General features: G+C 40.0%; 1 pseudogene across 1 annotated transcript; it reads left to right on the top strand.

The window, feature by feature from the left end:
• Nucleotides 1-302: 302 nt before the first annotated feature.
• On the top strand, nt 303-11,328 carry LOC146495119 (protein NLRC3-like; annotated as a pseudogene). Its single transcript, XR_014871562.1, has 7 exons — nt 303-1,070; nt 1,197-1,213; nt 1,887-3,670; nt 5,641-5,817; nt 8,291-8,467; nt 9,090-9,136; nt 10,168-11,328. The product of XR_014871562.1 is annotated as a protein NLRC3-like (transcript).
• Nucleotides 11,329-21,075: the final 9,747 nt, after the last annotated feature.

Raw genomic sequence — 21,075 nt, 5'->3', positions numbered from 1 at the left:
CCTTGTTTATATTAAGAGTTATTTTGTTTTAGTGTTTCCTGTTTCCACTTCCTGTGTCCGTTTCCCTATGTTAAATGTATTGTGTTATCCTGCTTTGCTCAAATAATGAGTTAGAAATGTTATAATAGTAATAGTTATAAATGTTTTCTCTGTGTTGAACTGACCACAGCAGCACTGCTAAGAGGAGGGATGGTGAGGCTGATTCGCACAAAATCATCAAAACAGGTATCCTTCTTAAGTCAGCATTATTACGAAAATCATACTTTAGAACTTGGATATTTTACTTAATCCAACATACTACTGCTAATTTAAAAAAAATTACATGTCAATGTGTTTATTCACAACAGTCACATTATTATTAATATTATTGTTAATTAAATCACTGCAATTGCTGCACTGCATTGTTAATGGATATAAGTGTAATTTTTCACTATAAAGATGCAAAAGAAGAACTGAAAATCAACCTGAAGACAACAATTTCTAAAACATTCAAAGAACAGAGTAGCCTACAGACTCCCTAGAATAGTGAAAAAGGGGCAACATAAAGAAGAACTTGAACAAACCAACTACACTGATATGCTTAATGTGCGAACAGTGCTAACTACAGGAATGGCTGGTGTTGGTAAAACATTTCAATCAAAGATGTTCATGATTAAATGGGCAAAAGGGAACACCAACAAAAACATAGACTTTATAGTTTCATTCCAGTTCAGTGAGCTGAATGACAGAAGAGATATTTAGACTATGGAAGAACTGCTGAACGATTACTTCAGCAATATTAAACAGCGAGGACATCCTATGACAAGTTTAAAATATTTTTCATTCTTGATGGCCTGGAAGAATGTCCACTTCCTCTGGATTTCAAAAACAACAAGGAGTGACATGAAGAAACAGGCCACAGTGGACAAGCTGCTAACAAACCTAAGCAAATGGACTTTGCTTCCTTCTGCTCATCTCTCCACTCTAAACGGCACTCAAAAATCTGTCAAAAAATGTTTTAGTATGACTTTGGTAAGCTGCGAAGCCGCACTGCTTGATGGATTGTCGGTGCATAACGGCTACTACCACTAGTACTAGTCAGGAGCCTCATGGGTCCAAAACTCCGTCCGTTTCAGGTCCCAAAGTCAAATGAACACTGCGGCATCACAGAGAGTTAAAAGCCATCTAAATTCTCTCATCTTTAATAAAATGATCAGCTTTGCTGTTTTACCAGGTATAACAGTTAAGATTAACATTGAGGCATCCATGAAAACAGAATTTATTAAATTTAATGGAGTTAGAAGTTAGCAGGAAGTTGGCTCGCTAGTTTCCACCTAAACATGATATAGCATGTTCTGACTGAGAGATTTCTGAAAAAATTAAAACGTACAGCTCTGCTATCACTTCCAACATAAATGAAGACAGAAAACTAAACAGCAGTGACGTTTGTAGGGTTACTGAAGTTTGGCTAGCTGGTATATAATGATATGCTACATGTTAGCATAACATAAACGCAGTGAAGCTGAAGGGTGAACGCTAACTTTTTTCCACTCGATAAAAGTTAACGTGAGGGTTCCCGATGCTGTAAACGGACCAAACTTCAGTCAGGAGAACAACTGAGATAGTCCATCCACAATACGAGGTTAGTCATTAATATACTGCAACAACACGGGAATGGAACAGCTGCGAGAGAATTCAACATTCAACATTAGATATCATTGAGCATCTTTGTATTACTTATGCTAGTATACTACACCAAAAAAAGAATAAAAATACTAAAAAAAAAAAAACTTTCAGAAAAGACAAATGTAGTAAATATTTATATAATAAATAATTGTTTATTGCTGAAAAGACAAATGTGCACAGTGTATACTTGTGTAATTTCTGTTTCTAATGTTTTCTTACAGAGAAGCCGGATATTAGAAGCCAACGCAAACTCAAGTCTCAACTGAAGGAGCAGTTTACTCGTGTGTGTGAGGGCATCGACAGGCAAAAATCCTCTGCTGTCCTGAATGAGATCTACACAGAGCTCTACATCATAGAGGGGCAGAGTGGAGAAGTCAATGAGCAGCAAGAGACCAGACAGGTTCAAAATGCAAAGTTCAAACCAGTTAAACAAGAAACAGCAATTAAATATAATGAGATCTTCACCTCTGTAGGAAATAAACATATTAAAACTGTGATGACAATTGGAGTGGCAGGCATAGGAAAAACTATCGCATCAATGAACTACATGCTGGACTGGGCTGAGGGTAACGCAGTTCAAAACATTCATTTCATGTTTCCATTTCCTTTCCGAGAGCTTAATTTGAGAAGAGAGGAACAACTCAGTTTTGAGGATCTTATTCATCAGTTCTTTCCAGCTATGAAGACCTCAGAAATATCTGACTATGACAAGTACGAAATTCTGGTTGTTCTGGATGGCTTTGATGAATGTCGTCTTGATCTTGACTTCAGTGAAAGTAATAAATGCACTGATGTGAGAGAGCAAACATCAGTCAATATTCTGCTGACCAACCTCATCCAAGGAAATCTGCTTCCTAAAGCTCAGATCTGGATCACCTCCCGTCCTGCAGCGTCCAACCGTATTCCTGTTGATAAAGTTGACCGGGTCACAGAGGTGCGAGGATTCAACGAGGATCAAAAGAAAGACTACTTCAGGAAGAGGTTTAAGGACAAGGATCTGGCTGAAAAAATCCTCACCCATGTGAAGAAATCAAGGAGCCTTTATATCATGTGTCACATACCAGTTTTCTGTTGGATCACTGCAAAGGTCCTGGAGGAATATGTGACCACAAACCAAGTTGATGAAATGCCCAAGACTCTAACTGACATGTACACATACTTTCTTTTGATTGAGTGCAGACAGGCTAACAGAAAGTATAATGAAGATAAGACAAGTGAAAGCTGTGAGATAGATAAATGCTGGAATGAAAGAAACAAGGAAACCATTATATCTTTAGGAAAACTAGCTTTTGAAGAGCTTGTGAAAGGAAACTTTCTCTTCACTGAAGAAAACCTGACAGAGTGTGGTACTGACATCACAAAAGCTGCTGTTTTTTCTGGGATATTGACTCAGATCGAGAGAGAAGGTCCTTCACTGTACCCACAGAAACTGTTTTGCTTTGTTCATTTGAGCATTCAGGAGTTCCTGGCAGCTTTCTATGTGTTTTACATCTTCAATAACAAAAGTGAAAATCTGCTTACCTGCTTGCATCTGACTTCTACAAGAAGGCAGTGGACAAAGCTTTAGATAGTAAACATGGAGACTGGGATCTGTTTCTCCGCTTCCTGCTTGGCCTCTCACTGGAGACCAGTCAGAAACATCTGAAAGAGCTGCTGATAGACAACAAAAAAAATAGCAAAAAGACCAACAAGGAGACCAAAAGGAGACAGCTGAGTACATCAAAAAGAAGCTCAATGAATACATCAGTGATGCAGATAAAAACCTCAATCTTTTTTACTGTTTGAATGAGCTTTATGATCTCTCTCTTGTGAAAGACATCAAAGAGCAACTGCGATCAGGAAAACAGAATTTTGAAGATTACTCTGCTGGTCAGTGGTCTGCTCTGACGTTTGTGCTGTTGACGTCAGACGAGGAACTCGATGTGTTTGATCTGAAAAAGTATCGGAAATCAGAGAAAGTTCTTCTGGGAATGTTGCCACTGGTCAAAGTCTCAGAAATTACTTTGTAAGTGCAGGCAGGATTTTGTTATTAAGCAATGCATTTGACATGACATCAGTCTAAATTTGCATCCAACCTCACATATAATGTCAAATTAATTTACGGCGGTAATTAATCATGTAAAGTTGTAACAAGATGGAGTTGGATTACGCAGCTTTATGGGGCAGTGTTGGTGATGCAGCATTTTGTTAGTTTGGTGATGTTCAAGTCAATATTGTGGTTATTTTACCAATTCTGAGTTATACACAGTACACTGTTTCATAGTTTAGGGGACAAAGAAACAATTTTTGTAGTTTTGCCTCTGCAAACTGCCAAAGTGGGCTATAAATCATAGAATTACTGTGTGATTGAACTGCACACTTTCAGCTTTAGTTCAGGGTTTTTATAAAAGTACTACATTAAGTGTGCAGCAATTAAACCTAGAGGCTCACAATTAATTAGATAATTTACTGACAAGCAGCTTCATGGCCAGGTGAGGCATTGTCCCTTATTAACTCAAATGAGGCAGAAATAATATCTGGGATTGATTCAAAGTGTTGAATTTTTTTAATTTTATAGCTTTTTACTTTCATTTTAAATATGAGGCTTGTTCATGTGAGGGAGGCCAGTATTAGACTGTACACTGCAGAGCTGACAAAGCACGAATGCACTTGTCAGCTCTGCAGCACCAAAACGTGTAAAGACCACAAAAACAATATAAGTTCATGACGATAAAATTATTGAGAAAAACAACTTCACAACATCTAACCAAGTCAAGAACACTCAAGAAGGAAGGTATATAATGTAAGGTATAGAATCAAGAGATCCTCTCATGAATATGAATATAGAGGATATACGATACAAAATACTGGTTACCCTTCAGAAGAAGGATGGCAGATAAAATAAAATAAAATTTAAAAAACATTGATAAGTGGAACCAACCAAGTGGAACCTGAATGATAGGAAGAGAAAGAATCAGCACGTGATCCAAAGGAAACAGCATTACCATTACCATAATTTCCTTGGGGATTAATAAAGTATTCAGATTCTGATTCCCTATCAAATGTAGTGTAGGAAATGTTATGATATGGGCATGGATGGCTGCCAGCAGAATTGGGCCTCTAGTGTTTATTGATGATGAATGTTGATAGAAGTAGTATGATGAATTATAAAGTGGACAGGGTTATATTCTCTGCTCAGATCCAACTGCTAAAATGTCTTCATGGTGCAAATTGATAATAAGCCAAAGTATATTAAAAAAGGAAAGAACTATGATATTCTTCAGTGGCAGAGTCAGTGACCTGATCTCAACCTAACAGATCAGTCTTTTCATGTTTTTTTCTTTTTTAATCACAGCCATAACTTGAGAAGGAGGTGATGTAGCATTTTATAAATTATGACATAGGTACAATTAGTAAAAGTTTGTATTTCAGTGACCTTGACGTCAAGGTCAAGGGCAGAGGTCAAGTTTTCTTGTTATGTTGAAGAATAGGTGATGCAGGATTATCAAATTTATATGATATGTGCATCTGCTAGGAGGCTGAGGGATAGCAGTGTGGGCTGCCAGTGTTTTTCATTGAATACAAACTGAATGCAGAGCAGCCACAAACAAGCAGCAGTTGAAGACAATATAGTAAAGGTCTGACAGAGCATCGTAAGGGAAGAAACAGCATTTGGGGATTGGGTGGAAAATGTTTTCATCCAAGTATTAAAAGCAATACTTTGTGTTTGTTTGTCCAATTAATTTTGAGTCTCTGAAAATAGGAGGAATCTATATAAAAATGTATATAATTTCTAAACAATTTTCTTTTGTTAAGTCATACAGATTAAAATCTGCACTTTAGTCACATCTTGACTGTCAATGTCAAATCCACAGCCACAGTTTTCTTTTTGTTTGTGTGTTTTGTTTTTTCACAAGTAACACTGAGGATTTACCTTAACAATTGCTTCAGCCTCAGGATGTCCAATAGGATTTCTGACTGCTGTTATTTTCACAGGTTGAGTTGGTGCGAGCTCACCGAACAATCTTGCAGTGCTCTGACATCATCAGTCTTGAGCTCTGCATTCTCAAACCTGTCAGAGTTGGACATGAGCCATAATGACCTGCTAGATTTAGGTGTGAAACATCTTGCTGTAGGCCTGGAGAGTCCACACTGCAAACTGAAGATTCTCAAGTAAGTGTGCAAAAATGATCACTGCTGGGGAGTTCTGTCTCTTTTGTCTCTTTAGAAGGGTTGCTAAAAACAAAATTGCTTTCAACAAGCTTTCAGGCCAAACTGTTCATAAGAAGAAATCAGAAATGAACAGAGACCAGTCTCAAATTGCCCTTATTATTTATTCAAAGGCTGTTACCTTTGAGTCTTGTTCAGTGTGCTACAATGCGTGTCTTGGGAATGATCAGAGGATATGAATCATCAAAGGACATTTAGTTGTGCCATATGGCCACTAACCTTCAGTAATCCATCTTTATTCAAAATGATGTCAACATTCGAAGTGGGCTTTGTTTTAGAATTTGGTCTTTCTTGGCATGACACTGAAGGTCCTTTGTAAAAGCATCATGTTTTACAGTTTTAATGTTTACTCATACAGCTTCTACAACTTAATTCCCTTTGTTTCCACCATGTATCTTTGCAACACTTTCCGCCGTCCTGATTAGTGTAGATACTGCATGAATCAAATCTGTGAACTCTTTGAACTCCATTTTTCTTTCACTGTTGTGCTAATAGTTGCTAGATCCATATCTGGATGTACCAGCTCAAAGACATAAATCTGAGAGAGGTGCCCTTTTTGAGGTTTTGATAGAAATGAGTGATTAGTAAATCAGTTGGTGCTTTTGAAAGTTGCGGCCGTTGTTGGTCGAGTTCCAGGGTCTGCCGAATTTTCTTCAGTGCTGATGTAATGCCACTGGTGTGGGCGAGAAGACTTCCTGATTCATGTTATCCTGTTTGACACATAGACAAAATCTGTGTGAGGTGTTAAATATGTAACTCATTATTCTTATTCTTATTCTTATTCTTATTCTTATTCTTATTCTTATTCTTATTCTTTTACTGTCTGTATAGTATGCCACAGAATGAATGTCAGTTTCAGTTTCAATCTTCCAATTCTGGTCGAAGTCTTACATCTCTGTTGCCAAGACAGCTGTGCAAAGCTTGTGTGTGTGAAAAGTGTGAAAAAATGTTTGCACCCTTCCTGTTTTCCTATTGAAACCCAGCAAGGGGAAAATGACACAGTGGGCTCAGAGTCTGAGAAAAAGCCATAGCCTGAGCAACAGGTATACCATCCCCTTGATGTCTTCCAATGTTTTGTTTTGTTTGTTTCACATACAAATGATCTCAGAGGACTTTAGGCTGCATTGCTACACTTCCACCATTAAAGGTGGAATTCTGATGATTATTTTGACTATCAGAGGATGCTAGTGGAAAAGGGCTAAATGTCTCTTTAATGAAGGCACTGTAAAAAGGTGCATACATTTCTCATGCTATACGAGAAATAACATTGGAACTATGCATTTGTGTGCTGCTACAACTTTTATAAAACTTGGGTTAAACAAGCCCACATCCTCCCCCTTGTGGACTGTTGTAGCTACTGCACCCCAGCTAGTATAAAATGTTGAAATTGGTGAGTGAATCTCAGCTTCATCTTAAAATATAAATTGATGTCTGCTACCCTTGAAAGTTAGGTTCCATCAAGGGTAGTTACTTAACATTCACCATAAACATCACAACCTGCTGTGCTAACTATACATTACTTTTTGTGAAAAAGTGTGCAGAAACTGATGTGCACACAAAGGTTGCACCACTTTCATTTGAAAGACACAGGTACCAGGTTCAAGACCACAAGATTCCAAACAATGTGACTCTAACTGACTGGAATCACTCTCAGATGCATTTGTAAAGATTGAAAAAGATTTGCCATCAGATTGCAATCAATCTGAGTTAGTCTGTGCCAGTGACTGCGACCCATCTGGAACATGTCATTGCAATAGGCGACTTAAACCAACTGGATTCCAGTTAGATGTATTCTGCTATTTACCTGTAGAAAAGCAAGCTTTCTGAGTGCCAGTGCAATTTGGTATTAAAATTGCTGTCCTGCAGCAGCTACGTTGTTTGTCGAGGAATTTCTGTTTCAAATGTATGAGTTTATCTCTGGACTGAATATAAGTAGTTAATACGAATTTCTGTGTTTTTAGAGGGCAAAGTTTCCAATTATTATCACAGTTAATCACTCTGTCACAAACAGATTGTATGTAGTTGCCTGCTTGAGCAGACTGAATCAGTCTTATTACCATGTTTACTTGCACTTTGAAGACAGCAACACTGCAAGTGGTCGCTGAGCTGTTTCTGGTCTTTGAAGCAACTTTTTAAAAAGCAGTGAGATTGTAACTTCCTTTTTCGTGGTCACAATAATTTTGGTCGTGCTGTGGTCTCTAATTATTATTTTCCCTAGTGTGAGTGTAATATTAACAATGGTAGGCGAGTTCACTTCACATAGTTGGTCCATTGTAATGTTTAGGGTTGTCTGGTTCCACAACGGACTCAAGTTAAGAATGTTAAGAATCCAGTTTCAATAATTAAGAAGGAAACTTTTCCACCAAAAATCTAAATGACAAACAATAATTTTTCTCTGCATTTGTTTGTTCTGCAGGTTGTCTGGTTGTCAGGTAACAGAGAAAGGCTGCTCTTTCTTGGCCTCATCTCTTTTGTCCAACACAGCCTCCCGTCTGGAACATCTGGATCTGAGTTACAATCATCCAGGAGACATTGGGACAAAAAGACTAACAGATATAGTTGAAGCTCCAAAAATAAAGCTGAGGGCAGTGCTGTAAGTGTGTATATATAATATGGCATTTATTTCAATGTTAATTTTGACAGCAAATTTTGATTTCGTTTTTGCCATATTTTAGCTATTTAAATTATTTTAGATGATATTTAGATCGTTTTAGTATAGTCTAACTTCATTAGTTCTGATTGTGTGTCAAAAGTGTCAATGCAGCTTTTCATGGTGTTTTGTTCTCATGCATTAGTATTTGTTTAGTTATTATCTTGTTTTCATCAAAAAAAATGTTGACAAAAATTACTGGCCAACAAAATAAAAACTGATTTGTTTGAAATAATATGACAGGCTTTTTTTTTCTTCTCTTTTTTGTTTTCCGAGCAAAATGTGACAGAAGCTGAAATAACAAATCAATTTTCTGATTTATAACAGTGTGGTTTTGCCAAATATTATGTCATCAGTAGCTCCATTAATTGTGTATATCAAACAAGTACAGAAAGTATTTTTTTCATACACGCACAATTGCTGCTGTGCCAGTGAATTTTCCAACCTTTCATTTAAAAGTAATCCACCATATGGCAGTTGATCAGAAATTATGAAACAGACCTTTAGTTGCATGGAAAATGTCAACTGTTGTACTAAATTTAAAGAATCTATGCTTCTTTTTCAGTTTGGACCACTGCGGAGCATATCGGTTAAAAGCAGGGATTAAAAAATGTAAGTCGTCTTCTTATTTGAAATGTTTTGTTATTTTTGTCCAGAGGTACACTGGGTCTTCAGCTGCTGTATCTGTAACAAAACATTCAAAAAACAAACACCACCACAAAGACAACCCCCCCCCCCCCCAAAAAAAACCCCACAACAGCAGTAGGTACACAAAAATACAATTTTGCTATGGTTGGTGAATGCATGTGAGAGAAGGAGAGAGAACATGACAGTCATGTGTTCAAGTGTTTGTCATGAGACTTACTTGATGGTGAGGGTGAGAGGTGCAACAATGACCCCCAAGAGCCAGAGGTGGAGGGAGAAAGACACAGATGACCAGGGCCATCCAGAGCCCCCCATGAGTACTGAAAACCTGATGTTACACATCTCAATGACAACCACATGTCCTGCCCAGCAGAGGAACGAGGGAGGCGCCAGATGGAGTACAGCCAATGACCAGTGGGGAGCAGCAGAGGGGAAATTCCTTCCCTACCCTCCATAACAATATCGCACAGACCATTGCTCAGCAAGCCCCAGACTCAAGCCTAGCCATGTGTGCGAGTGTACACACACACACAGACCCCACCCTTTGATGTGCAGGCAAACAGATGCCCCCCAGAGGCAAACACAGTCTGTGTCGGCTCCAAACCACCAGCCAACCCCAACCCTGGACAGGGTGCAGAAAGCAGCAGTGTAGGAAAACCTGTCTGCTCATCTGCCTCCCTGTCAGTGTTAAAGGTGACCTGATAGGTGCATGTATTGGTGTAAACCCTCAGTGTCCAAAGTGCAGGTAAAATTGAGAGGCAGACAACTTTGAAGTGGTGATTGGGACCTCCTAAGCAGCCCCAGCCACTAACCTTTGGGTAGCACACCCAAAAGATTTCAAAAACATTATTTTTGCACAATTGTTTAAAATCTAATTATCATATGTGTATTCTTTTGATGTCATTTTCATTTGTTGCTTGGCTTGTGTCTTTTTGATATAGTTTTTATATTTTCTGTGGTCCATGTACACAAAGACATTGAATTCATGTTTTTTTCAGATGGCAGAGAGCTGAAGCTTGATGAAAATACTGCAAGCAAAAGGCTTATCCTAGAAGGAGACAGAAAAGTAAGAACTGTAAAGAAGTTAGAGGAGAAACCTGCACGACCTGAAAATGAGGACAGGTTCATGAGGTGTCAGGTGCTTTGCTTCGAGGGACTGAAAGGTCTCTGCTACTGGGAAGTGGAATGGAGGGGGACAGTCAGCATTGCTGTGGCATACAAAAGAGTGGGTAGAAAATTGGATAGTAGTGGTGGCCTAGGATGCAATGAGATGTCCTGGGCTCTGTATTGCTCCAGGACTAAATGCACTGCCTTGCATGGGAAGACATCAACACAGCTGGCATTACCTTCCAGTACAAAAATAGCAGTGCTCTTGGATTGGGAAGGTGGAATTCTGAGTTATTACAGTGTTTCATCAGAAAAGCTGAGCCTCATACACACCTTCCATGCAAAATTCACAGAGCCGCTCTTCCCAGCGTTCTGGTTTAAAACAGGCTCTGTGACCTTAAATCACTGTGGTTAAAACAGCTTTAATGTACTGTAGGGAATACTAACAATACTCTTTTATTAACATTTCAGTGCCGTAATGTGAAACATTACATTTTCTTTTTTTAATGCAAGTTGTTACTTTACTTACTTCTGAATCCATATCAAAACTGAAAAAATGAAAAACTGTCATAAAGAAGCTTTCTGTATTCCAACCCTCTTATCAGACAACCACTCTAGTACTGCTATAAGTTACTGCATTTTTTTAAAGACTGCATATTGACTGTGCCTTCGTGAGATTTATTAGCAAAACGGAAACCTAACTAAACATACTTTAAATGGACTAATCAATAAAATTTGAATTAGCGAGATTATTTTGGAAAGATTAAATACATTTTGTGTATTTCAGTCATTTCTGTATATTCATTCATTTCATTTATTTTTATTTTTATACAAGTAAAATATTCTGATGAAAGATATACTGATAACAATGATGAATATTATTAACAATTTATTTGTTTTTTGGTTTTTTTGGCTTCATTTCACATTACTGATACATTTTTTTGTTTTGTTTTTTTAAGACCTTGTAACAGTTTAACTACTTTTTTAAATTTTCCACAATAAACATTTTTGGTGGCTGTAATGAATACTGCTTTTCATAATTAATATAAAGGACCTGAAAAAACCTTTAAATTGATTAAAAATCCCAATCTGCAATTAATACAATACAAAATACTGCATAGAGTGCACTATACAGGTCATCGAATGTTTAAGATGGGCTTTACATCCGCCAACAACTGCTCACACTGTCAAGGCAATACACCAGACAGTTACATCCACGCTCTTTGGTTCTGTCCACCAGTGCAGAAGTTTTGGCACGAGATATGTGAGGACTTATCAAAGTGTCTGAAATGTAAAATTCCAACCTCCCCTTTAGTATGCTTGTTGGGAAATTTGGATGATGTCACTACAGAAATTAATACAGTCCACATGGTTTTTATTGCCCTATGCATCGCCAAGAAAACGGTCCTCATGAACTGGAAAAATAAAAATAATCTTAATTCTAGCCAATATAGAAACTATCTAATAGATCACATTAGTCTCGATATAGCCTCTGCCACCACATTAGATCAATCCCTCTGGGCTCCTTTGATCGGCTCCATCACCTAGCGGGGGTGGGGGGTCGTGGTTTGGTCCCGCCTTGGCTATTGTGGTTGATGTGGAGGTTGGGATGGGCTTAGGGCACCTGGAGGACTCCTAGAGACGTTATCCCTGGAGGGCTTAACCCGGGGATTGTGTTCATAACCTGGTTAGTGGCTCTGGTCGCTCTCAGAGGTTGTTCTCCTCGTGGCCGCGTGCAGCGGGGCTGGAGGATGGTCTGTGCTGGCGGACGTAGGTTACTGGCCTGGTGGCCTGGCTGCCCCTGAGTGGATCCGGGGCGGGCGTGGGGGTTTGGGGTTCGGGGGTGCTTCGCCTCCGTGCTGGGGCTCTGGCTGGGCCTTGGGGGCTTCGGTCCTCGTCGGTGTGTCGCCGAGGTTGTGGGCGGGTGGGTGCACGGGGGCTCAGCCCTGGCGCAGGGGGCCTCTTGTGCATCGGCCTAACCGGGGGGCTCTTGAACTGGCAGGGAGGTTGTTCCATCTTTGCAGGAGTCCACTCTGCAGGTGGGGGAGAGACATAGGAGAGGTGGAGAATAAACTTAACCTGGGTGTCTGTGTCTTGTGTAGTCTGGGAGATGATTGAATGTTGGGGTGGGTACAGTTTCCTCTGCGGTGGGGTGGGGTGGGCTGCCCCGGGTCCTGTGGGGCTTGGCGGTGCTGCTGCCGTAGGCCCCGGTCTGGATGGGCCTGGGCTCCCTTGCCTTGGTGGATACCAGAGGACGGGGGTGCATATTGGGGTCAGCGGGGGAGCTGGCCCTAGGGAGGGACACCCTCCCCTCCCTTCTTTTCCTCCCCATCCCCGGCTGCCTCCCTCTTCCCGCTCCACCACACCCACCCACACAGGTAGGGCTTTGGGGTGCGGGTGTGTCACCAGGGTGCAGGGGAGACATTCCCCCCCCCCTCTGTCCTCTTCTGGCCACCTGTGCCTCAATTTTATCTCACAACTTAGACATCCACATTACTTACACTCTCATAACACACACACATATATATATATATAGGGCCTTGAGGGTGGGCACGTTAACGGCGTCCAGTAGACGGTCTGTGTATTCAAACCTACCTCTGGCGCCGGTGCCCACCTCTCAATTTTAAATCCATGTAGACATTGAGGGTTCTCGGGAGGGGCCGTGCTAACACCTGCTGCTCTCTGGCAGCAGCACCATGCTCTCCCTTGTTTTAAATACACTTTAGAGCAACACGCAGCAACACTACACTTGAGCGGGAGGAGGGAGGTATGGGGTCTTAACACACCCCCCGTTCTCTGCATCTCTTCCCAGGGGGGGCTGGGAAGAGATGCTGGCTGTCCGATTGGCCTCCCTGCTGCTACGGAGCCTGGGGCGGTCTGCTTGCCTCCACCCCGGAGGGAAGGGTAACATCTCTTGGGTCTGGGTGCCGTTTCCATCTCTGGGGGTGAGGATACCTGGACCCGGGGTATAGAGTATGTTTGGGGAGTGTGATTGTGTGTACATGTCCATTTACGTTTATTCCTACGTTGGGTGAGTGCTGAGTGTTTGTATATGTGTGCATGAGGGTGGGAATGCATGTCTGTGTCTGTGTGTGCCTGTTTGTCTGTGTCTATATGTCAGGTCGGGTCTTAGACTCCACCTCTCTGGGAACTCCAAGGCCCTCCAAAGTGTGGAGGCCTATCTCCCCTCACCACACTCCCTGCCGGTGACTGATGCCCTCAGGGGTCGGTGCATTGTTGGTTCTTGGTGTCCAGGGCTGGGCGCTCAGGTCATGTGCCAGCTCACTCCCGGTGGCTACTTGGCGGGGCCTGGCGCCTGCTGCTCGGTCAGGCCTCTTCCGGGGCGCGGGGGGCCTTCGGGCCTCCGGCCTCTGTGCCTGCGGCTCGGTTCACTCTGGCACAGCTGGCTGCCGGCGGAGCCGGCGGGCACGCCGGTGCAGCCCCCTCTAGCTTCTGCCCGATGGCTACTGGGTGACCCCTCATCTGGGGATCCTCAGCCCTTCCCATGAAGGTGGCACGGATGCCCCTCCGGTGGTCCTCCTTGGGCTCTTGCACTCTGGGGCCTCTGGATGTCTGGGGCCTGGATCTCCTCCATGCCTGCTTCATGCCCTGGGGGACGGGGCTATGGCTCTCTACATCCTCTAGCAGACCATTACATGGGGAAACCATTTAAATACAAGCGCGCCGATCCACACAGGTGTGCACACGGGTGTTCACTGTTTGTAGACTTAAATCACACCTTTCTTGGCTGCTACTTCAAAGCACATTGTGCGCTGTCTGTCCTGCGTGCTGCACAACAACATTCAATATTTAGTATTTACTGCTGTTTACACTTAGCTAGATTAATGCGATGGTGTTGTGTATAGTATGTTGCATTGTTTTGTTTTTTTTGCTTGTTTTCTATTCTTTTTCTCTCAACAGGTGATCCCGGAGATATTTTTTCTTCCCCCCTTTCTCACTGTCCCTCTCCCCTTCTGTTTTTCTTTTCCTTCCTCTTTCTTTCTCCCTTTCCTATCCCTCACTCATGTCTGTCCCGTCTGTAGCAACTGAAAATAAAATAAATAATAAAACAAAGGTCGATCAAATGGACCAATATGGCAATGCCATGATGATCCATTTGGCAAAATAAATCCATTGGGTATCCTTGTTGGTCTTCAGACAACAATTCTGACGGCTAAAGAACCAAATGGGACAGGCGGAAAAAAAAAAAAAAAAAAAAAAAAAAAAAAAGACCTTGTAACAGTTTAACTACTTTTTTAAATTTTCCACAATAAACATTTTTGGTGGCTGTAATGAATACTGCTTTTCATAATTAATATAAAGGACCTGAGACCCAGTAACATGAATATTGAGTTAAATCTTTATTAAACAAACCTGTCCACTGTTTAATTACATGAGAATTTGGGGGCAGTGTAATCACAGCACAAGCATACTCCCAATATGTTATGACTGTGTTGTAAATTATTATATATGATTTTTTTTAATCTCTTATGTTTAAAAAAAGTCAATAAATCACATGCAAATGTAGACCACCTGTTTAACCAAGGAAAGTTTATTCATCAAAATTATTTGTTATTCACATTGACATAACACTATTTTTTACACCCCTCAAAAACCAAGCTGCTCTTCAAATTTTGGCCATCGGATGCCACCAAAGAGGACTGTGTTGAGAAGCCTCGAGTAATGATCCCCACTTCATTAGTTATCTGGTGCACTTAGTGGGTTGGTTATGCCCTTTTCCTTCTTGTTGCCTTATTTTTTTGTGGCTTGTGCTTAAAATATTTCTTGGGTCCATAGTGACATAACAACATTATATTATGAAAATTTGTTGGACATTTATATGAATTTTAGCTGATGATGCTGATGATTTTCCTTATTAAATTAAATGCATTGCAACATATAATTAAAGTTGCATAAGTGAAAAACAATTGTTCTTACACTGTACTTGAAAATTCTGTTAAGGTCTAAGTTGCCTTGGTGTCTTGATTCCTGTAGATCTTCCACTAGACCACTAGAGGGCAGCACAGACAGCCGAATAGAAATGAGTGCTCATGAAGCGTTTACAACTGTCTGCTTGCTCTAACGTCTCATTAACAAACAATTATACTATACTTTTCTTTATTGTTTCATACCTTTCTGACTCATTAAAGCCTCTTTTAGTTCCCAGGAATCTCTAGGGCAAAAAATTACTCCATCTTGGAGGCTGCCTGACTTTGAAGCAACTTATAACGACACTGGTGTTGCCCCGTGGTTGGCCTTGACACCAGCTCGGAGGACAGAGGTCAAAAGTTTAGATTAAATATTGCTCTACTTCTGCTGTTTCTGCTTTTACTGCTACAGTCATTTCAGAGGCTTGTGTGCGTGACAGATTAAGGCATGTGGCTCATAAAATGGCAGGGAATTTATTTGTCTGTTTTTCTGAGTGGGTTTTAAAGTCAGAAAAGTGTTTCTCAGCTATGTTCTACAGTATATTTATAAGTGAGTGGAGTAACTGTTGATGTGCTTGCATATCCATTGTTGGTTTGCATAATTAATATGGAAAAAAGAGTCACTGCAGTCAAATGAATCTATTTGTAACAGCTTAAATCACAATATGCACACACACACTTAACCTGTGAGCACAGACGTGGAGTCTTGTGGATACACACACATACAGAAAGCTACGCAAACACTCACTTATCATCTTGACTCTCAGTTGCAGGTCAGACTCTCATACACACAAGCTAGACTGATACTAATGCTCCTCCACTTAGACTGTTTTCACAAGACTGTAATGGCTGAGTCCATTAGTGTTAAATAGGGGGTTTGGCTATTTTTCACACCTTCCCCGAGCCAAACGTGGGCTCGACCTACTACAATAAGAAGAACTTTCAACACTGTCATCACTTTACCTGATGAAATACATCAAGGTTCACATGCTGTCTGTTCTTCTCTCTTGTCTTTATTGTATTTCTTAGTTATACTGGTAATTTTACACTTTCATGTGCAAAAGTCATGAACATACATAGTTACTACACGCAACCTAATTATAAACAACAACAGGTAAACACAGTGCAGTTCAAAAATAATTTTAAAATACTACTTTGTAAGAAAAATAGGTGGCAGTATTTCCTCCCACAGAGAAATGACATTTCCTTTCAACATCTGAAATATCTGAGTGTTCAATAAGAGTCAGTGGCAAAACGGTAACCCCCTCATGTGTGCCTTTAGATGGGACACATCTAGGTGAGAGTTTGCACAGTTTAGGGTTTTGGAATGAATGTAACTGTGAACAGATGAGATTATTTGTCTTTTGTCCATGTTTAATTGAAGGACTTTCAGTCCTGCTGGAGTTATGCGGACAGAAGTGTTAGAAAAAAGAAAAACAACAACTTAGAAACAGGGTGAAAATAAAGGACGAGCATGGTGGAATATTAGCAGGCTCAGCTTTCTTTGTTTTGGTTCTTCCTTCTTTATCCTCCTCCATTTCCCTTTCTGCCCTCTGTAATAACTGCAGCTATGAGCTTCAGCTGTTGATGGTTATTGGAGATTAGATAAGAGACGGTGCTTGGCTGGCGATCTGTGTGTCTACTCTCAGTATTTGGCTTTAGCTGATAAGAAAAAGAAAGGAAATTGGCAGGAAGGATTGGGACTGCTTGGTATGTGTATGTCTAAGAGTGGATAATGATAGCCTGTAGGAAATGCTGGACAAATTGCCTAATAACAAATAAGGAGAAGATTAGGATGAGAGACAGCTAGAAGCTGACTGACAATCACAGGAAAGGCAATGAGAGAGAAAAGCAGAGAAAACCACAGGAACATGTCAGCTGCTGAAAGTAAAGTGGTCAATCAAAGCTTATACAGAGTAAGAAAATTACATTTAATGTTTATCATTTGTTTTACATCTCAGGGTTACCCCAGACGCATCATTAATATAGTGTAAATGGTGCTGACTTGAAACATCACATTTTGGGTGTCTTTTCAGTTACTCCTGAAAGCTGAAAGCTCAGAAAGATTATGCAAAAGTGACCTTAACTAAACATCCTTTTATTTATTTATATGAATTAATATTATAACATTGAAGTTATAGGATTGAATCAGTAAAATGATAAAAATACTCCAACTTTTTGAGCTTCACCTCAGTGGTACTACATTGTTGTTGAAGTAATGATTATGGTAAACTCTATTAAGTACTTTAATCTGCAAAGCAAATTAAGTAATTAATTATTTTAGTGTAGTGCTATGATGTGATAAAAATTGGAAATACTAAAAAAAATACTAAATTGAAAAAATATGTTATTTTGAATTGACCCTGGATTGATTGTAATTTTGAACATCCACCTCATATACATAATATACATATATATGGATATATAATTGTTCTGTCTGTCCACATATATTATATGCTGATATATATGTCAGCACTTATTGCCTGCTTCATGTTTATATTCAGTTCATCCATCAAACTGGACAACATCATAAAAAACAAAACAACAACAGCAGCTGCCGGAAATAAGATATGAAAATGATTAGGTGTGAAGTTCTCAACAACAAAATTAAAAACATTCAAGCAGCTCATTATTCTTTTTCCAAACTTTTGCTGTGTGTTCATTTTCTCTGCAACGGGGCAAAGGCTGGAAGAAAATGTCATGAATAAATGTAGAGAAAGCAAAGAGTAAAGGTGAGTAGGAGGGGAGGTTCAGGGGATGCAACAAAGTAAGGTGAAGGAAGAAGCGAGTGCTCACACATCTGTACAGATGTGATCGCTCAGAGGGAGGACTAGGCTGTGTTTTGCAGTTGCAAGTGTCAAAGATCAGGCCTTTGGGGTAATGATGCAAACCATGTCCTCATGAATCATTATAGCAGCTTAGAACTAAGTGTATGTCTCTATTGTATTCCCATAAGTGCTTATTAGTGTGTTTTTTGGTGACTGTGTGTGTTGTGAGTGTGAGCCCACGTTCTCACTGGTAGATGAAACGCTCTTTCCTTTGGAGTTCAGAGGTTAAATTCTTCCACTGGAGAAATTTAGACACCCAACATCTCTGTGAGGCACCTGGGAACACACACACACACACACACACACACACACACACACACACACACACACACACACACACACACACACACAGTTCTTGGACAACTATCCACAAGTGTCCATTCAGAACTGCTCCATATCACACATTATGGGACTACAGGGTCCAGTGATCCACTAATCGCTATGCGTTTTGCAAGAATAACTGTCAGGAGACACTGGCTCAATCATTAAGGAATGCTGTTCCACAGATATGATCAGAAAAAGGGAGAAGCTTAAAGTTCTGATAGAAAATCGGGGAAGCAGAAATTGCTAAATATGACAAAATAAATTATTCAAAAGGTTATCACAAAATAATCTGTTCACACACAGATACAGATACAACTAGTGCTAAACCCCCCTCATTTGAAGTACTGATTTAACTTTTTTACTCAACTGAAATGCACTCAAAGCAAGAAAGCAAAAATGAGCTTTTTACCGGCTATGTTTGTGAAAAGCTGAGTCTTCTGCTACATTAATGTAATAATAAAATAATATTAGTAGATAAGAATCCAAAGTTGATTTAATTCTAAGTTTTAATGCTTAAAATCAAAGCAGAGTAAAGTTTGACTTATCTGATTCTTTTGTTAAATACTCTTTATAATCCAGTGCACCTTATGGTCCGAAGAATATGGTAGTCAGTGTAGTTAATTTTAGTTCGCTGTCAGTGACCATTCAACAAACAGGTTGAAACACACACGCACGCACGCACGCACGCACGCACGCACACACACACACACACACACACACACACACACACACACACACACCAGTCTAGTCACCTAAGAGATTAGAACAGCCTGCCTATCGCTCCAGCTGCCAGGTCATCTTTCAGTGCTGGAGATGGGATGAGAAAGGTGATGAGTATGGAGAGTTTTTGTAGCTGGTGATGAAAGAGGGACAAGAAGGGGATTATTAACAAGTGGAAAAAAGCAGATGGAGATGGCTGGTAAGAGAGAAAGTAGAGAGGCTTGAGAGAACTCATCATAGGCTTGAATGTCGTGGTACTTTGGGACTTTTAATGATTTATTTTATCTGAATCAGTTTTATCATTTGATTGTACCAAATACATCTTTAATGACTTTAACAAGCAAGAATTGGGAGCACAAGGTTGAATTTATCTTGGATTTTCTCTAATCCTGTAGACCTTTAATCTCAAATCTATACATACAACCCCATTATTATTTGGTTAAATGTTCCTTAGCAAGTTGCATCTCGACCAGATACTTCTGGTAGCCATTATTAAGCTTCAAGCATAATTTTGTCTGGATTTTTGATCACTCTTCTTGGGAGAAATGGTAGAGGTCTTTTAAATTGGTTGTTTCCCTGTAACAGACACGACTTTAAAGTGTAGTCCACAAATTTAGATAGAATAGATTTGAACTTCGGATGTGGGAAGGCCATTCTGAAAGCTAGCCAGCCAAACCCTGGAGGCCTACCTACACAAAAAAAATTCTCAGACATTTATGTGAACCCTTTTAACTAATGACATGATTATAAACTAATATAAAATGAATATCTGGTATGGTACACCACATTTTTTTGATGAGACATATCTAAAATTACAGAATTTGACTGCTGCTGTGGTGGAATAAGATTTAAATGTGACAATAATCGCAGTGTTAAGATTAATCAAAAACCAGGAAGCACTGGCACTAAGCAGGAACTCGCCTATTGGGAAATCGCGCTTTTCCCTTTTCAGTGCCACCGGTTCCAGGGGGAAGCAGGGTGATGTGGTGACAGCTGGAAAACTGTCTGGTCAAAAGATGAGACATCAGAGCATAAACTCAACTTTGTTAATGATAATAAAAGCTTTTCAGAAGCACGCTGAGTGTTGCGAGTGGTGACTAGGGTTTAGAATTAAAACACTATAATATGGAGGCACTTACTTCCTGTAAATCATCAACGAAAGCTCTGCAGTGTAAGCAACTGTCATTACACTACATTATTGTCCAGTGTAAAACTTTATGATTTTTGTTTCTTATTAACTATATTGCATTCCAGTTATACATGGCACCAATGAGAGTCACATGGGAAAGAAGCAGACATGGGTGGAGTGGGTATGGACAATAGAAGTAACATTATTACTTAAATCGAAACCACCCTTTAATTTATTAATACTTCTCAGCCACATTATGTTTTTCTCACAATATGCTTAAATGATAAGAATGTTTTAAGCAGTCATTGACTTTTTATCATTAAAGACTTTGTATCTATTTCCATAAAAAATAAAGTTCTTTTTTTATGGCTGACAGGCACAAATTAGGGAACAATGTGCAGAGATGGGAAGACAGACAAAACAGTGGGGATGGGTGAGTCGGAGTTTAAGGGTGATGAGTTTTCATTGAGCTACACGGGTAATGAAAAGACATGGAGGAGAACAGTGAACAGGTGCCGACCATGTGTACACAGTAATAAAGGCAGTAGACTCCCACACACTGACTAAGCCTCCCCCACACACAGGAGGTTTTACTAAGCACATGACAGGTTTGTAGGGTCATGTCTGTCATTTCATGTGCTTGCATTGTGTGTATGTGGACCTCAGGAGTGTCAGTGCATGACAGAGTGAGATTGAAAGATTGAAGCTCGTTAATTGTTTACCTTCCACGCCTTTTGCTTTTATTTTAAAATATATACACAAGGCTTCAAAATACCTGACATGCATGCACATGTGTTCACACACATGTTCACACACATGTTCACACACGAGCGCCATCAGGTATAGAAAAGCCCACATATGAGTTTTGGA

This window comes from Neolamprologus multifasciatus, chromosome 20 (genome assembly GCF_963576455.1).
Source record: "Neolamprologus multifasciatus chromosome 20, fNeoMul1.2, whole genome shotgun sequence".
NCBI lineage: Eukaryota > Metazoa > Chordata > Actinopteri > Cichliformes > Cichlidae > Neolamprologus > Neolamprologus multifasciatus.
Note: the sequence above shows the minus strand (reverse complement) of the source record. Positions and strands in the feature narration are given on the sequence as shown.